Source organism: Chinchilla lanigera, unplaced genomic scaffold (assembly GCF_000276665.1).
Source record: "Chinchilla lanigera isolate Chin_1 unplaced genomic scaffold, ChiLan1.0 scaffold00069, whole genome shotgun sequence".
In the NCBI taxonomy this organism is placed as follows: domain Eukaryota; kingdom Metazoa; phylum Chordata; class Mammalia; order Rodentia; family Chinchillidae; genus Chinchilla; species Chinchilla lanigera.
This window is the reverse complement of record NW_004955470.1, coordinates 9,349,285-9,372,705: the sequence shown is the minus strand read 5'-3', so window position 1 is coordinate 9,372,705 and position 23,421 is coordinate 9,349,285.

Here is a 23,421-nt window from a genome sequence, read left to right as displayed (position 1 = left end):
AAGAAGAAGAAGAAGAAGAAGAAGAAGAAGAAGAAGAAGAAGAAGAAGAAGAAGAAAAAGAGGAGGAGGAGGAGGGGGGAGGGGGAGAAATTGTGGAGAGCTGTTGGTTCTCCTAGGGGCTATTGGTTCTCCTGGAGGAGCTTGTCATGTTGGCCCTCCTGAGATGAACTCAGTTGTTCTCATCATTGAAAGAGTTTGGGACCTTGTTATCACTGAAAATGGCTATGATTCACTTTGGGGGAGCTCTGGTTCTTTGAGTATTGCTGCCTGGCTCCAGAGGGGAAGATGGTGCACTGTTCAGTCTCCTGGAAAAGCTTATTGTGCTGGCTTTCCTGATATGAATTGAGCTGTTGTCATTGTTGGAGGATCTTGGTACCTGACTGTTGTTGAGAATGGCTGTGGTACTCTTTGGGGGAGCCCTGGTTCCTTGAGCACTGCTTCCTGGCTCCAGTGTTGACCCCTCAGTCTGCTAGCACAGATTCTTCATCCCACTGGCACAGACTTTCTGAATGCCACTGCTGACCTTTGGGCCTTCGCAGTGCAGATCCATGAAACAGGGTTGCATGAGACATTGTCATAGGCCCTTGACCTCCAGTTGGACTTGTAGGGGGGCATTGTTATGGGTTCTAGGTCTTCAGCTGGACTCATGCATGACATTTTCATGGGATCTAGGCCCTCAGCTGAATTCCTGTGGTCTTTAATGTGTGGACAGATTTCTGTCGCTTTCTTTATATATGACTCTTTGTGTGACTATTGTAAAATAATCCCACAAATTATGTGTGCTGTATTGTTTACCTTGAAAACCCTGATGACAACAGTCCCTTTCTCATCACTGAGACGCACTGTCTGACTCCTGCAATTTAAAAGAAGAGGGGCTTATTTCAGCTCAAGGCTCAGTCCAGGATCGGCAGCCTACACGGCAGAAATGGCACAGTAAAGAGGTACACTACTGAAATGATGCTCGTGTAATGGTGGCCAGGAAGCAGAGAGAAAAGGGAGCCAGAGAGAGAGCTACACACATCCAGATCACACCCCAGTGACCCACTTTTTCTGAACCTATCCCACTTCCTAAAAGGAAGCCATCTATAGTGGTCCCATAATTCAATGACCTTCCACATATGTGAGATTTTGGAGTCCAAACATAATACTCTTTATTATCTGCTATTAAAATGAAATACCTGAGACTAACTTCATGAAGAAAACATGTTTATTTAGCTCACAGCACTAGGTATCCAAGGCTATAACGCTGATAGCATCTTGGCTTTGGTGCAGACCTTATGGCAGATGGCAAGAGTACATGTAAAATATAAAAAAAATGTATGATACACAGCATTATTCTTCAGCTTTTGGAAGAAGATCATTTCTAATAATGTGAATGACCCTAGATGATAATTATTTTAAGTGAAATAGTCCAAACACAAGAGGATAAATACTGTGTGATTTAGTTAGTACAGTGGATCATTTTTGAGTCAAAATACATAGTATTTTGAAATAAATAGTAGACTAGTGGTTACTGGGGACTAGGATGCTGGAAGGAGATGGTTAAAAAGTAATAAAGTGACATCATCTTTCAAAAGCTGAATAACAATGCATTGTGTATGACACACTGTAAAAAGTAATTTATTCATTGATGGGTATTGATTTACATGTCTTCATTATTGATAGCAATGCTGCAATGAATCTGAGAGTGGAGACATCTCTATGAGATGCTTATTAGACTACCAACAATTTTCTCCTATTAATTTTTTCCTTTTTTTGCAGTGCTGGAAATTGGACCCAGAGTCTTGCACAGGCTAAGAAAGTCCTATGACTACATGCCTGTCAAAAATTTTGTCTGAAACACGTTCTCACTAAGTTGCACAGGCTGGTCTATACCTGATTAGTCCTTCTGCCTCAGCCTCCTGACTATCTTGGGTTAGGCATGAATCACTATACTCACCTTGTCTCCTTTAAATTTTTATGGAACTGATCTAATGCTTTCCAAATTGACTGTACAAATGTATTTTCATACCAACAGCGCATAAAGAGTCTTCTCCACACCCTGATCAGCACCTGTCTCTTTTATTATCACAGTACCTGTCTCTCCATTGTGTCCTAATGAAAGCAAGGGTGATATTTCAATATGATTTTGATTTGCATTTCCCTGGTTAGCAGTGTGGAGGACCTTTCCATATACATGTTGATCATTTTTATGCCTACTTCAGAAAACTCTCTGTTCAGGTCTATTGGTCATGTTCTAATCTGAGGTTCTTTTTTTTTTTTTGGCTATTGAATTATGTGAGTTCTGTTTAGATAGTGTATATTAACCCTTTAATTGATTTTTAGTTCACAAATAGTTTCTCCACTTATTCTCCAATTGTTTGATCATTTGGGGCCTTTAGTGGCTCCTTAAAATTTTAGAATATTTTTCTAGGCTATCATAAATGGGATTAATTTCTCTTCTGGATAGAACACTATAGGTGTAAAGATGTAAGAATATAATGATTTTTTATCCTTTAAGTTTTATTGAATGTATTTGTAATTCTTACACATTGCGTGTGTGATATTTATGACTTTAGAGGTAGAGGATCATGTCATCTGCAAATACATAATTTTACTTTTCTTTCCAGTTGGGATGGCTTTTTTTCTTATTTTCACTGCTTGCTCTGGTTAGCATTTGCAGGACTGTGCTGAGTACATTGATTAGAATAAGCACCACTGCCTTGTGCTGGATTATACAGAAAAATCACCCAGCACTGGATTATGTTTGCTGTAAGATTTTCAGAAATCTTGAAGATATTTTCTTTTGCATCTAATTTGTTAACAGTTTTTATTAGGAAAGGATGTCCAACTTTTGCAAATGCTTTTCCTGCATCTAATATGATGATCATGTTGTTTCTACTTCTCAGTCTCTGAATGTAGTATATCTCATTGATTTCTTTGCTTATGTTAAAAGAATCCACCATCACGGGCTACATCTCATTTGTTTAATGTGTTGCTTTTAGCTTGCTAATAGTTCATGGAGAATGCTTGCATTGTGTTCATCAGAGTTATATTCTGTGGTTTTCTTTCTATGTTTGTCTAACTTTGATATAAAAGTGATACTGGCCTCATAATAGCAGCTTGTTATACTGTATACTTCTCTTTTTTAAAATAAGGATGTGGCAGTCACTGGAGTGCTTTACAGAATTCCACTGTGATGTCATCTGCTTCAGGTTTTCTGTTTAGAACTTTTAACGTGTTACTTCACTCCTTTGTTATTGGTCTGTTCAGGTTTTATATTTCTAATTGATTAAATCATGAAAAAGTGTAAGTTTCTATGAATTTATACCTTTTGTCTAGGTCATCCGACTTGTTGGTACGGTCATTTGGGAAAATCCCTGACAGTCATTTCTATTTCTGATGCCTCAGTTGTACTGTCTCCCCCTCATTTCCGACCTTGCTCATTTGAAATCTCTTTTCCTTTATATTGCCCAGCTAAGGATTTTTTATTTTATTTTATTAAAAAGTCAACTATTTTCTATTTGATTTATTTTTATTTTAGTCTCTACTATTTCCTTTCTTCTGTTAAATTCATTTACAGTTCTTTCTTCTTCTTCCTCGATTGTAACTTTAGACTATTAGCTTAAAGTCTGCTTTTTAAATGCAGGAATTTATCTCTGTGACCCTCCCTCTTTCCACTGCCTTCATGGATCCTATTGGTTTTAGCATATTTTCTTTGTCATTTTTGTTCATCTCAAGATGTTTTTATTTCTCTTTGATTTCCTCTTTGACCCATTCATTGTCCAGAATTTCCTCATCCTGGTGAATTTGCCTAATTGATTTCTAGTTTTTTCTACCGCTGTGCGTAGAAACTATACTTTATCCCAATATTATTAAATTTGATCCCAATCTTCCTAAATTTGTTAGAATTTGTTTTGTGACCTAACATATGTTATTCTCTCCTGTAGAATATTCCAAGCTCACTTGAGAAGAATGTGTATTCTGCTGCTATTGAATGGAATGCTGTGTGGATGTCTTTCAGGTGCATTTGATCTACAGTGCAGTGCAAGTCCAATATTTCCTTACTAATTTTCTGTCTACTTATTGTTGGATGCTGGGCAGTACCCTCCTATTATTTTATTGCAAATATTTTCTCCTTTAAGATCACTTAGTAATTGCTTTCTAGGTTTAGGGGATTCAAATTTGGGTGCACATATATTTTAGTTACTTTATCCTCTTGATGAACTGATCCCTTTATCATTGTATAATAACTTTCACTATCTCTTTCTACAGTTTTTGACAAAAATTGTTTTCTTTCAGGTAAGAGCCGTTTTCTGTGTTCTCTTTTCATTTCATTTTGCATAGTGTACCTGTATCTCTCTCTTCACTTTCAGACATATTTGTCCTTAAAGTTAAGTGAGTCTTTCATAGGCAGCATATAGTTGGGCCATATTTATTTAACTTTTAAAAATTTTAATATTAGTGTGTGCATGTAGTATATAATGTTTACACTTCTTGTCAGAAGTTGATGTATGAACATATTTTAATCTATTTAAGTATTCTACATATTTTGATTGGCAACTCAAAGCATTAATATTTAAAATAATAGTCAATAATACTAGTTAACATTACTTTGATAAAAAAACATTACTTTGTTATTATTTTCATACTTTGTTCTTATTTACATTTCTAACTTTTTGCATTTGGGATTTTAATGCCATGGTCGTTGAATGCTTTGCTACATTTCTTTTTTACTTTTGTGACTATATTCATGGTTTTTGCTTGGTGGTTACCATGAATCTTATATAAAATATCTTTTTATGCCCTACCATTTAAAGCTGATAAGAACTTACATTCAGTCTCATACAAACGTTCTACACTTGTGCTTTATACTTTTTGAGAGTCACAGAGTAAGATTTTTCATATTTTGCATCCTTAATGAATTATTGCAGTTATATTTATTTCTTACACCTTTATCACTTTTCCCTTTTATTAGAGTTACAAGTATATGCACTACCAATACAGTATTGCAATATTCTGTTAGCTGATGTATTTACATTTAACAGTGAATTTTGTACTTTTGTATATTTTCATGTTACTAATTACAGGATTTTTATTTCAATTTGGAGATCTCACCTTTGCATTTATTTTAAATGAGCACCCTCTAGTTTTATTTTCAAACATACTTTTTTTAAAATCACAATTTCTATGTAAAGTACTTTTGGTTATCAGTATGGTTCTTTGAGTACTTTGAATATATCATTTCATTCCCTCCTGTCCTACAAGACTCCTGCTAAGAAATCTACTGATATCTTGATTATAATTCCCTGAATGTGATTTTTCCTTCCTCTTGCTGATTTAACAAGTTTATATTTAGCTGGATATGGTGATGTACTCCTGTAATCCCAGCACTCTATGGGGCTGGAGCACGAAGATCACAAGCTTGAGCCCAGTCTGGGCAACTCAGTAACTCAGTGAGCTCTTATTTCAAACTAAAATATAAGAAATGGGCTAGGATGCAGCTCAGGGGGAAGGCACTGGGTCCAGTTCCCAGCACCACCAAAATATTTGCTATTTTTCTGTGACATTTAACAATCTGATTTTAATATTTCTTGGCAAAAATTTAGTTGATTTTTTACTTGACTTTCAGCATCATGTACCTGGATGATCACATTTTCCCTCCAGTTTGGGGGATTTTCAGAGATTATTTCTACAACACAGCTTTCCCTCCCATCCTTTTCCTTCTCTTGAAAATACTGATGTGTCAATATTAGTTATCTCATTGGCTTCCTGTATTTCTTTTCTTTTTTTTTCTCTGAAAAACTGGATGATTTCAAATAATCTGTCCTTGCTATGTTTTGTGTCTAGTTGTACCCCCAAAGATTCGTGCAGTCATGGGGTGGACTTCTAAAGAGTGTGACTGATTCATGGTCCAATGATGGGATTATCTGAGTGAGTGCTACACATGCCCTGGGGCAGGTGACATGCATACAGTATAAAGGAGGGAAAGAGGCTGCTCTCTGCCACTCTTCCCCTTTTGCTCTTGTTACTTTTGCTGTTTTCCACTGCCATGAATTGTTGCCCTCTGCTGTGTGCCACTCTGCCTTAGAGTCAGCTGAGTATGGACTGAAACCTCCACAAATTTTGAGCTAAATAAACCTTTTCTTCCTTAATTTTGAGCGTCAGGTATTTTGTCTCATCAATGAGAGGAAAGTAATCAAGACAATCTTCAAGTTTTCCCCTTCTCCTTCTTTTCTTTGTTTAGTTTTTTTTAACACTGAGAATTGGACTCAGGATCTCACATTTGCCAGGCAAGTTTGCCTCTTCTATCTCCTGCATGATTTTTATTTTTGGTGGAAGCTTTCTATTTCATTTTCTACTTAGTCATTTTATTGTTTTGCTCCAAAACCTCTGATTGGTTCTTTTTCTAATCTCTCATAATTCCTTGCTTATCTTATTTTGTTCTTGTATTATTTTCATGACCACTAGCTGTTTATCTGTGTAGTTTTATAATTTACTGAGCTTGTTTTGAGTAATTATTTTGGATTATTGGTTAAGAAATTCATAGATCCCCCATAGTTATAGTAGATTTACGATGATCCTCTAGTAGTGGTATATTTCCCTGATTTTTTTGTGACCCATGAAGCCTTTTTAAATGTATCTGTGTATTTCTAGAAATAGTCACATCTCCTAGACCTTAGAGCCTGGTTTAGTAAGAAGCAACCTTAACCTGCAGCTCCAGGCCCAGAGACACAATGTGTTACTGATCCGGGCAGTCAGAGGCTATGATATACACAAAGTGTTGTTCTTGGTTGCAAGAACCCTAGGAGGTCTACAGTGGATGTGGGAACTGTGTTGCCCTCATCATTGCCCATGGGTTCAGAGAGAAGGGGCTAGGATAGATGGAAATTGAGGCCAAAGCTGGTGAGATGCACATGCACAGCTGCCAGGTGACTCAAGCGTGAGTGTAGCAGTGTGGGCCCACGCTGGGCCATGCAGAACAGTGCAGGCCGTGGCGGTGGCTCATACAGACTACCAAAGAAGCTGTGGCAGCAAGCACTGCCACACAGTTGCATGGCCGAGGTGAGGGCTGGTGGCAGCGGTATGGTCAGCTCACACTCAGCGCGTTGAGAAGCTGAGGGGCTGCACTGGAACTGTACATGCTCATGAGTGTTCAGCGTTGAGCTGCGGAAGCAAGCTTGGAGGTGAAAACGAGGGTGCCTACAGGAGCAGGAGCTAGGAGCCTCTCTGATGATGGGGTGTGTGGAGTGGTCGCTCGATACCTGGAGACTGCAGAGGTGAGAATCTTCAAGATGTTTTGAGCATGTTGCAAAGCATCCTCTGTGGGCCGGTTGGCTGTTGGCCCAGGACCACAGCTAAGAAAGCTAGGGGGAGCAGTGGCAGCCGCAGGTGTGTTGAGGTTCTTCACGGAGGAGGATGTTTCGGTCCTGGATGCTAGAGCTCTGCGCAGAGAATGTCTGTGGGGGACTGCAGTGATTTCTGCCAACTGGCTGATCCCACTATCACCCATCTCTCTTCTTCAGTTACTTTCCAGCTGCCTCCACATATTCCTGCTTTGCCTGTCTCCTTCAAGACCCTTGTGGTGTAGAACTGAAACTTCATTAAGGTAATGCCCCCAGAAGGGTAAGGTGCTTATTGTTCACCCTACTTTTCTTCCTTCTGCAAGGGATGCTGTTGAGACATGGAAGTCCTTCTCCAGGATAAGGTTGCTGTCCTGGGGATCCAATGACATGCGCAACCTCAAACTGATATTCCTTCCTGCTTGTGGTGATTATTCTTGGGGTTCTTCCACCCTGATGTGGTATCTTCCTAAGTGGACTCCTGAGCTCTTCAGAGTTATTTTCTTTTAGAAGAAGTTACCAAATTGTTATTCTTTGTAGTGGGACAAAAGGCTGAGAGGTTCTTGTCTGCCATCTTGTTAATATCACTTGTCCTCATCTAAATTTCTCATGGTTAACTTGTGCATCATCCTGAAAGGAAAGACATCTTATACACCAGAATTATACCAGTGCCCTCAGACCGTTTAACTGTGGGAGGTTGTGTACCATGACAACAAAAATAAAGCTATTATATCACTAAGGATTAAACATGTCCACCACAGTGGAAGTAACCAATATTTGTCTGGTTTCATGTAATTTTCCATCTGCTTTCCTTTGTTTAAAGAACTTTTTTCAAGTTAGGCCTGATGATTATGCCTGTAATCTCAGATCTCAGGAGGCTGAGGCAGGAGTATTGAGGATGTTATGCCAGTTTAGGCAACATAGTAAGATCAAGATCAGCCTGAGTTTCACAGTGAGACACTATGTCTAAAATTTAAAACATTTTTTTTTTCAAAAGGTAGGATTTATGTTCTAAAAATAAGTGAACACAACTATCCTTAGTGCTAGTCCTTTTTTCTTTGTCTTTCTTCTTCATTTTGTTTTGCAGTGTTAGTACTGAAATGTTTATCCTTAGTGATAGAGTAGATTTATTTTTGTTGTCCAGGGAATTCACAGTTTATGGTGAATACTGAGTTGCTTGAAAGATACCAAGTGGAGTGGCCCAGTCTTTGTGAAATCTGCATTAGAAATGCTACTATTTGTTTGCAGTTTTCTTTATTTTTCTTATTTATTTAATGTTGTGATACATAAAACCATGAAAATCATTCATATTAATGTGATATTGTCTAATGTTGTCATATATGTATACATCACATGAGTGGTTGTTTTGGGGTATAGTAAAGCACACAGTAATTGTTTGAATCAAGACACTCTCCGCAAAGCCCTGACAATGAAGATATACTTTTTAAAAGATATCACTAAGCAATCCTTGCACAGTAAATAGCTAGTTCAAACATGTGGTCATTATGGTATAGTTTTTATTCTTTTCCTTCATACTTATTTTATATTTTAAAATAATCTACTTTATTTTCTAGAAATATTCTAGTTTTACAGAAAAATTTAGCAGAAATACAGAGTTCCCATAAATAACTCTTAATTTCTTTTCATAAGAACTTTTAATTTCCCTTATTATTAACATCTTGTATTTTATTAAAATTGATGAGCCAGTACTGACACTTTCTTATGAACCGAAGTTGATAGATTTTATTTGTACTAATTTTTCACATACTTTCTTGGGTTTAAATGAGTGGTAACATCATGTTATGCCCTGATAGTATCATATAGACTAGTTTTCAAAGAAATGCTATTTTTCCACTTATTTATTGTATCTTTCTGCTGCATCACTGGCAACCACTAATCTTTTCACTGATTCCCTAATTTTGACTTTTCCAGTATTTTAGGGATTAGAATCACAGATTATTCAATCTTCTCAGATTACCTTCTTTCCTGGTAATATGCAAATGTTTCTTCTATGTCTTTTCATGTTGTGATTTCATGACTCATTTCTTTCAGCACAGAATAATATTCCACTATACTGTATGGACACACTAAAGGTAATTTATCCATACACTTTTGGAAGGGCTGTCTTGGTTGTTTCAGGCTTTAGCAACTTTGAATAAAATTTATATCTATATGCAGGTTTATGGGTAGACTTACGTTTTCAACCTACACAGGTGAATACTAAGGAAGATGACTACTAGATGGTCTCACAAGAGTGTGTTTGGCTTCCTAAGAAACTCACAATCAGCCTTCCAAAGAGTTGTGACATTTTGTATTCTGGGAAGAAATGAATGAAAATTCCTGTTAGTCCTTATCCTCACCAGCATTTATTCTTGCCAGTGTTTTGAATTTTAAGAGTTTTAATGGGTATGTACAGATACATATCTTGTTGTTTTAGTCAGTAATTCCCTAATGGTATGTGATTTGAATATCTTTCCATAGCCTCTTCACTGCCCAGGTTTAATTATCATTAAGATCCTGTTAATACATTTTTGAGAAGGATCTTTATAAGACCTGAAAGGATTGGAAGAATCAGCATTGCTTCTAAAGCTCTGCAGTCACTTCCTGGGGAAAAGATTTGTACTTAGTACCTACATCAAGTTAACGTTGCATGTAGTGGACTGCTCTCAGGAACACTGACTCAATTTTATATCATGGGACTTGTCTGGAAGTCTACGATCTTTGCAAAATTCAAGAGTTTGATACAACTGTTCCTGACATGACTGCCCGGCATAGTACACGGGGATTTTAATGTGACGACACCCTGTGTGAGTTGGCAGTTCATGTGGAGAGCTTCTGCATGACCTTTCCAACCTATCTTGAGCAGTGTCCAGCTCAGGAGAAGTGTATGAGGACCAGAAATCAGTGACTTTGACCTCTGTGAGAAGAGTCAAGCTCAGGGGAACCAAAACTAACACGACCGCTCTCCAAATCTCAGTTTCTTTGCTCCTTACACAGATGTGAAAATGTTACACATGAGGTTGTCACTAAAAAGCATCCCATGCTTCTGTTAAAGTTTAATTTGGACATCTTGGCTCCCTGAGGGAAGGTATGACACGTCCCAGTGGGTCTCTCTGGGAAACAATCATTTTCTTTCCTGGAGATTTTAAGGATGAGGTTAAACTATTCTGGCAGAGTTTAACTGCTCTCTGACTCAGATTCAAAGCACACCAAGGTCACTTTGTGCCTTGTGATTCTTTTAAAGTAGCTTTTGAATTTGAATGTCACTCTTGTGCATTGTATTTAAACAGCAGAGTTAATAACTTCTTGATTATCTTAAGGATTATTCAAAAAGGTTAAGATAAACAAGAATAAAGAGGGATTGGAGATCATCTTTCAATCCCATGGAATACCTGACACGATTTGTCCCTGTGGCATAGCAAAAGGCTCTTAAAACTATTTTTGGCAAAGTATTGAATTTAAAAACAAATCAGCAGCAGTGGCGGTGGCGATAACAACAAGACTTTACCAACCTTATCAACATCAATCAAACATGCTCATCTCCACATGCACTTAAAGAGCAAAATTATGAGCTCATATTACATCGCCGGGTACTCTAAATATGGTATTTTTCTTGAATGAGAGGAGAAAACTGAACCAAATATTGGAAAAAAGGAGTTGCTCTCTTTTATTACAGTCATTTTCTCTTTTGTGGAAATAATGAAATATAGCTTGAGAGACAAGAGTGTGAGTCAGAGCAACTGCTTCACAGAGCAGGAGTTAGTGTTTGCTTGGAAGACTCATCTGTTAAAAGCACACTATTAATAAAGTGCTCATTTGTACTGTATATTATGATGACTGGTGAGATGACCTAGAAAAGATAGAAAAGGTGGAAACAGTCTTTTCTGCAAAGACTGGGGCTCTAAGGTGATGTCAAAAGGAACCGGCTTGGAGCAATTGTGTTTCTATTTTAACTAGTTTCCCCCTCCCACACCTTCTATTTTTGTCCTTTTTTTTCTTCAAAAAATGATTATCCATTGATCTCAAAGGATGTTACGGTAAAGGAAGCAAGCAACACCAGTCACACAAATTTGATGCAATGAGAACTACTAGCCAAATAGTTTAAAATATATGTGGTTCTTTAAAAAAACTTAAGAAAATTGACTAAGAAAAATCATAAACTACACACAGACCCACTTTAACATTTCTCACAAACAAATACAGGTTGGTCCTTGCACACATAAGGATCTTGAATAAAAAGCACACACAAGTACAAGCACAGGCGTGCACACACACACACACACACACACACACTCACACAGAGGAAAAAAATAAGCAAGGAAATTCTTTCCAATCGTTGGCTTCATGAATACAACTGCTGTCCTGTTCCAGTAGCCACTGCCCGCCAAATAAAACATCACGGCTCCACGAGGAAACGGCACCGAGCAGAAAGCGCAATGAATCTGCCGCTCATGAATACGCAGACTGCCCCGTGAAGCCCACCGTGTCACCAATTGTCATAGAGGCGATTTGGTTGTTTAGGATATTCCGAGCACTGGGGGCTTTGCTCAGTGTTATGCAAATAATAAATGACTCTTTTTTAAAAAAAAGATACTGGCACAGGTAAAGAAGGCAATCAGTCTCCTCCTGAAAGGATCCAAATCGGTTCAGCAGCCTTCTGAAAGCAGCCCCTAATATCGAAGGTCACATGCGTGAAATCTTCAGGGAATTTGCATTTTACCTTTCGAGCAGGGTGACTTTGCATGAATGGGGCCTTACAGCAGCGCGGGGGAAAGTAGAAAGGAGAATTCTGAGTCAGAATCCTTTTCTTGTCCTGGAGATGACCAGACTTGATTTTATTCACAGCTGCAAGTAGATGCTTGAGAATTTTGTGACCATGTGAATCAATATACCAGATAGCTTCATCTTTTTTATAATTATTCTACAAAATATTATTCATCATGTAAAAATCTATTCATATGTTTCCTAGTTTTACACATGTGCTATCGTTCTCCTTTTCATAAGCATTTCAAATTTATTTTCATGCAGTATATCCAATAACTTTATTCCTAATTTTTAAGCATTCCAAATATACACAAAATACAGAAAGAAACGGTTATATGTAGCCACTGCTTATATTAAAGAAATGTTAGCATGAAATGTATCCTCCATTTCTTAAATGGTTAGAATACAAATTGAAACAAAATAAAACTTCAACAAAGTTCTCATTGTTTTTTATACCCTAGTTCCAAGTCCAGGAAGGAGGTGAAATTAAAAACATAGACACCTTCCAATGAGAATGACATTTAACCACCCAAGAATGAATTACCACAACCTTAAAATAGTCTGAGTGGTAAGGAGAGGGTGGAAAACTTTTTATTAGGGTTTCTTTTAGCTGAAAAACCCTAATCTGTGGGCGAGTACAGAACTACTTAACTTGCTGCAAGTCGAGGCACAGGAACGTAAGTAAGCCTCCCCGTATCATATCTCCCAATTAGAATATACAGCTATTTTTTTTTTTTTCTGGTGCAGATTTTATGTTTCTCCTTCCAGTTATGTGAATTCAAATGCAAAGCCGCTGAAGTCAAGGGCGTCTCGAAACTGAGGAGGCTGAACCAACGGATGCGGTCAGGCTTTCTGCCCTGGGACAGACAGTCTCCTTCTCTCCTTCCTCTCTCTGATTTTTCTTCTCTGAAGAACATTTTTCTTCTTTAATTTTAATTTCAATGTTTGCTTTTGTTACGACATGTTTGCGGTGGGTAACGGCGGCCGTCCACTAGGAAGCTGGCGCATGCGCATCGCGCATCCCCACTGCTCCCGCCGCCTCCTCTCCCTCCTCCCTCTTTTGGTTTCCTTCCCTTTTGCAAAAGATCTACCTCTCGATTATTGCTGTCTTTTACGTTGCTCTTTATTTATGCTTTGTGTTTTTTCTGTAAGAGAAACTATGCCATACTGAAGCTTGTCTGATTTATTTCACTTATCCTTAGATCTCAAGCTGCATCCATATTCCTACAAATTACCCAACTTCATCCTTCTTTACGGTAGAATAATGCTCCATTGTAAATACCACGTTTTCTTTATCCATTTGTCTGTTGATCGACGTACAGGCTGCCTCTAAGATTTAGCTCTTAGAGTTGTGCTGCTATAAACATAGATATGCATGCTATTCACTTTGATGCCTTTAACTCTGTTGGAAAGATACTTAAAAGGCGAATAGCTGGGTTGAATAGAATTTCTAGTTTTAGTTTTTTGAGGACTCTCCATAGTGATTTTCATAGTAGTTGTACCAGTTTATACTTTTCATGCCACATGGTCCTATGCCACTTCTCAGCCACACAGGAAGACTTGCGTTATTTAGCTGCTGTTGCTTTTTGATTATTTAAATATATATTATCCAGCTTGTGGGCTCTGTCCTTACTACATTCGACTTATGTGACTTTTGCCAGTATCATATTCATACTCAAAAGCTAACATATATGACAACATGGTTAGAGCTGTTTGGATAGAATATGGTTAATGAAAACAGGGTTTCAGCACGTTTTGAGCACTGGCAATATATGTAAAATATGTATGTCACAAGCCAGAAAAAGGAAATGATCCAAGTTCTCAGGTCTTAGGAGAAGGCTAAATATTGCATAACTAACATGAAAAAGACAGCAGTCATTCACTTACACTTTCATTTATTCAGCGATGTGTTGGGAAGGGAAGAAAGGGCTGTTTCCCAATAGAGTTCCACCCTCGGTGGCTGGCACTCATTAAGAAAGCATCCCACTCCTCTGTCCCTGTGGGCTTCCGGGGAGCTGTCACAGCCTCTGCTCTACCTGGAGTGCCACCGTCCTTTGCCAACATGGCCCCTTCCAGCTCCTGTCCTGCTTGTTGCTCCTCACGCTGTCTTCCATCTTGCTTCCTAATTATCCAAACCCGCTATAACCCTGCTACCACAGTCTGACCACACTCTTCACAAAACCTTCCCCAGTTTCCCAGCTGCCATTTACTTCTTCATTTTCTACATTCCTTTCTGGCAGAGAGCTGGCCTCCTCCTGCTTAGCACTGGTGGACTTGGTGCTGTGATCCTTCTCTGCTGGTGTGGCTTAGCTCCCCACTCAAGAGGACAGCAAAGCCCAGACAGAATCTTTCTCCACCCTCCCCCTTGCCCAGCTCCACACCCCATCCATAGAAACTCCCTGGTCCTTCCTGTCCTCTGCCCCAAGTGCAGATACAGAAGGTGGCTGAGAAACACTTGGGCATTGGTGGTGCTGGCAGAGAGGATCGGGCATTGGAGTCTGGAAGCGGGGACTGTGACTGTCCAAACCAAGTGAAATGGAAAGCCCCAAACCCAAACAAACCACTTAGTCCATGAGAGCTGAGGGTTTAATGTCACCTACCCAAAGGGTTTAATGTTCCCAGGTAACAGTTTTCCAACCTACTCCAGATGTTCCTGTGTCTTCCAAACCGTGTACACTGTCAGCAAATGCATGTTTTGGCTCTAAGTAATTGACTTGGTGCTGGAACAATACACAGCCCATCCAAGTGCTGCAGGGCAGGATGAGGGATTCTTACTGAAAACCTACTCCGCGTCAGGCACTGTGCCGCAGTCCACAGCACAGGAAATGAGAGGACGGTGTGAAGGTCGAGGAGCACACAAAGTCCTCTAGCCAGGTACAAACCACAGGTTGGGATGAGATCTGCAGCCACTGTTCCTCCATTCTCTTTTCCCATGTGTATGTTGATTCGGTCTTTATGCACGTAGGCACGGTCTTGTGTACATGTGGGGAAAAAGAGAATTCAACTGCTGCCACTTTTGTTTTTTTCATGGTACTGGGGGTTAAAACCAGGGCCTTGACACTGAACTACACCTTCAGCCTTTTTAATTTCTTAATGCAATCTTAATGAATCTGATGAATCTACTTTATATGCTCCCACCCGGTCTCCGGCTCTCCTTTCTCTCTGGAGCCTGACCTTGCACCAGGAATCCTTCTGGGGTCTCCTTCCTGACCTCTGCTGCCCTTGTGACCTACGCCTTCCTTATCCTTTCATCCTTGAACATCAGCCCTTTTTGGTTTGGGGGCTTTTCTTCACGTTTGTTTGTTGTTGTTTACTTGTTTTGTTTTTGCTCCGTTTGAATGCTCTAGATTGGCCACACAGAGCACATGCCTGGAATCCTATTTTCCATCCCTAAGTGAACCACAGCATCGGAGCACAGGAGCTGTTCTGCCTCCGAATGTGTGCGTGGAAGTATGGAAGAATCGTGCGACCAACCACTCAGTCAGGTACGGATTTTAGCCAAATTCTGTGGTGGCTTTGGGCTACTGTGTCTGCAGCAGTGCGCTGAGAATCTGGCACCATGGAGGAGGGGAGGATTCTTTCAGGAAGCCCAGAAATGTGAGGGCTCGGGGCCAGCTAATGAAATCTGCAGCAGTGGGAAAGAGTGTGGGTCCAGCTGGTACAGATAGTTAGGGCACAACCTGCAGTTCCACCCCTGGTGGCCCTGTGGGCAGGGGCTGGGATTCCAGCACCCTTCATCCAGACCATGTGCTGATGACCAAGCGTCCCCCGTGGTCTCCGGTGATGAAAGAGGAGTCTATATTTAGAGGGTGGAGAGAAGTTGGGTAGAGGAGGCTGAGAGAAAGAGATGCTGAGGATGTTTGCAGGAACCAGAAAGTGTGAAGTCACAGAGCCGAAAAGAAGGAAGACATCAAGAGTGATCTAACACTGCTGCAGGCCCTGAGAAGGTTCAGGTCAGGCACAAGAAAGAGAGAGATGCACTCCCAGCGCTCAGGAGGCAGAATCAGGACAACTCATGTGAGTTTGAAACCAGCCTGGGCTACAGACTAAGTTCAAGGCCAGACTGAACTATGTAGTGAGACTCTGCCGAGGGAGAGAGGGAGAGAGAGAGAGGGAGGGAGGGACAAGTCTCTCTCAATGACAATGACTTATGCCAATCTCAGCAATTAACTACACTATTTGGGGAAACTATTAACATTTTTCAGTCCTGATTGTTACCAGTTTAAAATTAACCACAGAAATGTGATTTTATTAAGTCACCACTGTCCGGCCTTAAGCTTCCAATAGATGTTTATGATCCAGGAGTACTAGCAATAGAGTCACATCGATTCATTCACCTTCTCTCTGTTCAACTTCCTGTAGGGAAATGCTGCCGAAGATCGCACTGAAGAGGAGTGAAGCGAAGTGCTCCACAGCAGATGGGGAGAAAGCTGTCGCAGCAACCTTCCCGTCGCCAAGCTGCAGTACCTGACCCCTGCAACTTAAAGGAGAAGAAACTTGTAGACATTTGAGCCTGTAGGTAGGAAGCACATCTCAGGGCAGCTGGGCATGGCACAGGAGCACAGCAGAGGACAATTGCTCATGGCATGGTGGCTGGGAGGCAGAGAGAGTCTGGGAGGATCCTGGGAGGGAGGTGAACCATTCTGAAGCATGCTCAGTTACCTAGATCTTCTGACCAGGCCCCACTCCTAAGAGCAAGTCCACTGCCAAATCCAGTCACCTCCCCAAGCCCACCTCTGACTGCATTGCCACTGGGGGGACATCTAGATACAAACTGTGACAGCAGCCCAGTGTTGCTGTCCTCCTCTGTCGCCAGCTGTGACCAAAGGGATCAAGATGTCAGAGCACTCCTGGGGAGCTGGGGAACCACAGGGGCAAGGTAGCATCCCGGGTGTCTCATTTGCTTTGGAGCAGTGAGTCTTGCTGTATCCAGAATGTAGCCAATTTTGGGACAAATAACTTTGCTCCTAGACCTGTGCCTGCAGAAGCTGCCCACTGTCCTGGGGGTTTCTCTGCATTTTTCAGCCACTCTCCTCTGCAAAGCTGGAGTTCAGAGTTGCTCCATTTTTGTCTGGAAGTTATGGCCCCTCTGATGTATCTGGGTAACTTCACTCTCATTTGACCTTCAAGCTGGTGTGGGTCTTTTCCTAGCTACCATCAGCCCCAGAGGGCCTCTCTGCTCTTTCTTCCCTTACTGGGGTCGTCTCATGCCTTAGCAAAAGTTCTTCAATCCACTTTCCTCAGTTTCTCTGCTGTGTGATTCATCTGCCTCCTGCTGGGATCCCGGCTGATGGGTTGTGTCGATCATACCTATCGGCTCCCGGTAAGATAATTGAAAACCATCAACCTGCCGCCTCTGTGTGCCTCGCCATTAACTTATTCCAAGTCATCCGAGCTTCATTATCAGAACAGCTACGTAAACTAATGCGCTTCTCACAAGTCACTCTCTCAATTTCACTTAATTAAGAAAAAAACAGATATGAGAGTGATTTTTGTAAACTGATGGCTCCACAGAGCTTCAGTTATCTCCTTTGAACCTTCTGAGCTCCCTGTCTGCACTTGGAGCATAATTGTTCACGTCATTCCGTGAGATTTACGGTTCCACTGATGTGCACAGAGTTTAGACTGCACCTCTCTTAAGACAGCTTTCTACGCTTTCCGTCCTAGTTCTCCGCATGCATATGCTGCGCTGTCTGCCCTGCGGCCTCGGTGCTTCCCCCGTAGTTCTGGCTTCTCTCTGCCTGAGGTGCGTTTCCTGGCCATCTCTTCGCTCTTTCCCCAGCAGCGCTCTTTCCCGTCCTCTCTCGTCTCTCTTGCTGCTGTCAGAGATATTCCTCGGCAAATTTAACTTATCTCTTTCATTCAGTTTAAACTCACTGAAAAAGGCACAAAAAGAATTCTCCAGAGACCTCCCCACTGTGTCACAGTCCCCGATTACGCGCTCCGGACCGGGAAGGGTTAGTAAGTCTCGGATCCATCAAAACTGACGTCCCTTCCTTTGGCTTTATCTCTACCAGCTTTTGCCCGGCTTGCTGTTTCCCCTTTCTCACAACGCCTGTCATTACCGTAATTTTAGATTTCTCTCAGTTGCTCTCCAGTGCTACATCTTCATGATGTTGGGACCACAAGCCCTGCCTTGCGCTCAGTGACAGGGTGAGTTTCCAGACAGGAGGACCCAAGTGCACTATCAGCCACGCTGCAGCCCAGGCTGAGCCAGGAGAGCTTAGCTGAAATGCTTTCATGATTACATGAATTACGAGGACCTGGTGTAAAATTTCACTGAAAGGCTCCCACAGATTGCTCTGCATGCCAGAGCCTGGCCCGGGCAGCATTGTCTCAGTATCCGTGCCTGCCGCCGTAGCTGCACGAGATGTATTAGCTCCTCCAGTGATGGAGATAAATCACTGCAGGGCACTCTTCATTCTGATCCCTAACAGTTTGGGTTTTATTAATACACTTCGTGTTTCAGAAAGAGCAAAGGAAACAAAGAGGATGAATTATTTTATCAAATCCAAATCATCTGTTTTCCTTCCTAAGGAACTGGTAGAAACTGAGGATTGTAAAAATACTTAAGTAATATCAAGTTAATGTCACTTCAACACAACTGTTATATTAAAGTGTTTTCATTAGCTGCCTAGTCAAAGAGTAGCTGTTGTTGCTGGGTATTATTTTAAGTGAGACTCTAAGATTTCTGAAACTTGAATTGCACTTTCAGTGAATTAAAATGCCATTTATCATTATCCGCAATGTCAGACAACATTCGTCAGCATCACGTGTGCCTGGAACTCTGCTGAGGGTCTTTCCAGACAAGGGCGATGGGGCAGGGGGGTGACACCTTCCTGTCAGGAGTGCCCCAGAGGCACTGATGCTGTGGACATATTCCCAGCAAGCAGTGCCTGGGTCCTGCAGCAGCAGCTGCGCTCCCTGTTCCCCAGTGACCCCATAACCAGGGATCCCCTTCCCGCAGGAGAAGAGCAGCCTCGGGTGCCAGAAGTGTGCACAAAGCTCATTTCAGAAAAATATTTGCTTAAAAACAACAACAAAAAAAACTAGCATGACATTACATCATTATAAATTAGGGTACCACCATGGGAGGCAACTTGATGCCATTGATGGAAATTTAAAATTTGCATACTTTTTAACTAATAATTCCACTTTTAAGAGCTTTTAGCCTACAGATAAACTTACATGGGAGCATTTATTCAGCTAAACACGGTGCACAGAAAAGAGAAGCTCAGTACAGACAAATGCTTGTGAGGTCTTGCTGAATAAATTGTCCTTTATCAACACAATGGAATATCACACAGGGTTGAAAAACTGTGTCCAAATGCAGAAGGAGTTTCAAGTAAGAAGAAAGAGAATGCAGAAGAAGGTGCAGATTACACTGGGTTTTTTCCTGGAGAAGACACAAGTGAGTACGCACATATACTGTGGGTAACACGGGGTAGAAGAGAGAGATTCCCTCTCTAACTTTTATATTTAAATTTTTTTTGATTCACATGAAAACATTACATATCAAGAGACTCTTTCAGGCTTCAAATACTGGTTTTAGAAAATAGTAGAAGGAGATTCTGCACAGGTCAAGCTATAGATCTTCTTAACCGAGTGCTTTCAACAAAAGATTTCTAGGGTGATCTCCAGATTGTCCGCGCGGATTTCCCCATCACTGTGCTCCGAGGGGCTCTGTCGCTGCGTTTCTTCCACAGCAACTTGACAGATGACTTCAAGGAATCCCCTTTGGGGTCTGTCCCTGTGGTCAGTCCATGGGATGTCTGTGATTAGCAAGCTTTGAAAACTTACTATCAGCTTGATGAAGCAGCCCATCTTTTTTGCCTTGCGGTATTTTTTCAATTAATAATCAACCACAGCACACACGGATCCCTGCTCTTCACGCCCACGCATGCGCAGGTCAGTGAGTTTGCAGGGGGCTGAGGTCGCCCAGGGCCTCAGGGGCCGCAGGGAGCGTCCCTCTGTGCAGGCGGAGGAGGGGAATGCACGCCCAGTCACAGAGGCACAGGGACACCAGGCGAGGTCCTGGCACAGTTCGGTTAAGTTTTGTCTGCTGCTTTCGGCCATCCTGGCTCCTGGCTCCTGGCCCTGGCCAGGGCTCCGGTCCTGGCCTCTCTGTTTCCTTCGCCGGTCCCTAGCATGGACAGCCCTCCCTTCTGAGACCAGCTTAGCAGCAGCAAGCCACAAAAGCCCTGGGACTCCTCCTTCCAAGGAGCTCTGACAAAAGAAGTTTGCTCACAGAAGTCACCCTTGGCTGATTTCTATTTTACAATTTCCCAAACTGGAAAAAAAAATCATTTGCTCATTTCTACTTTTTGATTTCTTGTGCTGAGCTGGTTGCTCATCCGCAACCGAGCACTGCCCTGATGCTGGTTTACATTTGGAGTATTCATCTTGCCGGAATGTTTCAAGGACATGCAAAAATTTAAGGGCATTAGGGCCACCAGCTGACCCCCATGACACTGTATGTGTATAAACACATCTTACCTCCATCGAGGAATTCTGGTAAGATTAGAATGTGAGATTCCCCAAGGGAAAGGGTTCATCTCTAGCATTTATTACAGGGCTGGGCAGAGTGCACATTCAGTAAATATCTGTTGGATGGATTTGTCAGAATGATTCTTCTCTGTAGAGATCGTATTTCATATTGCATTATAAATCACACCAGATTTTCTCTCCTTTAGAGCAGACTCTCTGATGTAGCTCCCTCCTTCAAAGCATTTGAGTCGGGGGGATTTGTTAGGACACCACAGGAAAACAATGTACCAATTCTTTCAAATGCTTTTGCAATCCTTGCACACCAGTGTTTACAGCAGCACAATGCAAAATAGCTACATCCTGGAAGCACCCTATATGTCCATCAATAGATAAATGAATGAAGAAAATGTGGTATTTATACATAATGGAACACTACTTGGCTATAAAAAAGGATAAATTCGAGGTATTCACAGGAAAATGTATGCACCTGGAAAACAGAGTAGTAAGTGAAATAAATCGGACACACAAGCTAAAATACTGGATGGCTTCCCTCATTTGAGCAATGGAAAGTATACATAAAGAGCAAAGTAAAAGACTGATAGAAAAAAGCAGGGAGCTAGGCATTTTGTAAAGGGGACAGATTCAAGAGACCAAGGGAGAGGGGAGGTCAGGGTGCTGTACAAGATTTCAGATGTGTCCTGAACACACACCCAAAGCCCACGATGAATGCCCGTGTGTCATAAACATGAACAAAGAATAATCACGGTAACAGTGACATGAGGTGGGGATTGGGGAGGGAGGGCGGTAGCTGGAGGGGAGGGAAGTGGAATGACAGGGTCTCTGTCTGCACCACCTTCTCCTCTGGGTGCCTTCCTGTCTTCTAATAAGAACACATCCCAGGGGGACCTCAGCTCAAGAGCCTTCCTTAGTCACAGCTGCAAAGACTCCTTTTCTGGAAAGGGGGCCATCTCTAGGAGGGGCAGCCCCTGGGTGCCAGGAGCCTGAGCGTGGGCAGATCCCACTAGGAGCGGGTACTCCGGAAGCAGCATTCACATCTGACTGAGTGCCATTGGGAATATGGAAACTATCATCCGCACGTTAGCTGGTTTGCTGATGAAACCGTGGGACAGGCCCACAAGGTGTGAATCTGAGGGTCACTCTGTGAATAGCAGCAGCGTGAGAAGCCCCTCAACCAACCTGGCATGTAGACAGGAGTAATTGGCATGCAGGTGGACAAGAGGACTGCTTCGAAGTCTCTGATCCTCCTATATCCCCCATGCAATTATCCTATATCCCCCATCTCTCACCATTTTCATGAATTTGAAGAGAGTGAGCATGTAATTGAGCAGTGGGCGTGGTCTGCACTTGCAGAGGTAGAAGTTTGCGGATCTTCCTGCCGTACAAAAACGATGAGCACCGGGCTGGGGATTTAGCTCAGCGGCAAAAGCGCCTGCCTGGCAAGCGCAAAGTCATGAGTTCGGTTCCCAGTACCGGAGAAAAACCAAAAAAAAAAAAAAAAAAAAAAAAAAAACGATGAGCACCTGCCATGGAAGAGAAAGGTCAGGGAGACGTGGACGAGGGCAGGTGTTGCGGGTGGCTACGTTGGGGCAGTGGTTTGGGTTATGAGGCTGTCACTCTTTCATGGAGAGTGGGACAGAGCACAGGCACCTATACCTTCCACGGCTCCACCATAACGGGCGTGGGAATGGCATCTTCAGCTCTAATTTGAGTCAAGGCTGCACGTGATGGGAAAATCGAGTTGCTAAAGGCTAAGAAGAAAGAAAGGGAAGGAACGTATTACTCATTTTCCCTGGTGACTTTGGGAGGTGTGTTGGTCGAATTTTATATACATGAGACTAATAATTTTAATGCATTCATTAAAAAGCCATCAAACCTACATCAGGTAGAAGCTGGCTCTCTGTTCAGTGAGGGCAATGCCAGGTATCCAGTTTCTGCAAAGGAGTCAGCCTGGGGCCTCCTGAGTTTCCACCTCTGAAGCATTGGCCTTGCTATTTAACTCTCTACCTTCTATGACATCAAGCATGTGGGGAATCTGATGGACAATGGGACTATTAACCATATACAATGCGCTTTGGAATCATACCAAACCTGTGTTGCCCTCCGGCAAGCTAGGAGAGAACCTGCTGTGGAGAAGTTTCATGGAAGTCATACTGCTCCTGAGCCACAGAGGGGGAAGCTGCTGTTTCTGGAAATTGTCTGCAATGTTCAAGGCTGGCACAGTCTACTTCAGTCAGCAGATGCTTTCAGTCCCCCTAGGGAAGCCCTAGCATTCCCCTTGCATGTCCCAGCCTAGGCAAGGGTGTGCAGGCTAGGGCAGGGCAGGGTTTTTTGCCGGTATTAACTACCATGTTGGCACTGTGATGATGTCCCACCCTGCCCTGGAAGCACACCTGTACGAGATGCCTTTGCACCAGGAGGGACATACCTGCTCATTAGTCCAGAGACACTGGCTTTCACAAGGACCATGGGACCTTTTCTCTTCTTGTCCCTAATGTGAGTACTGGTTAATAGACTCTCTGCTCAGCAGTTTTGAATTGGTTAGTAGTTTCCAGACCACTAACCACTTGGTGAGAGGAGAGATGACTGTCCGTGAACTCCCCAGTGATTAACACATAGTGATCCCAGACCAGTGACCACCAGACTTGGCACAAATCCCACCTCCCCGCCCAGAGGATGAGGACCTGGTTAACCAGGGACCTGTGGATTCCCCTACTTTTCACTGAGTGTCTAAACCCGCATGATTCACAGAACCGAACACCGGGAAGTTAGCTGTGGGATTCTCCAAATCACCCAGGTGAATGGATAAAGACTTTCAGTCTCTGCAGCT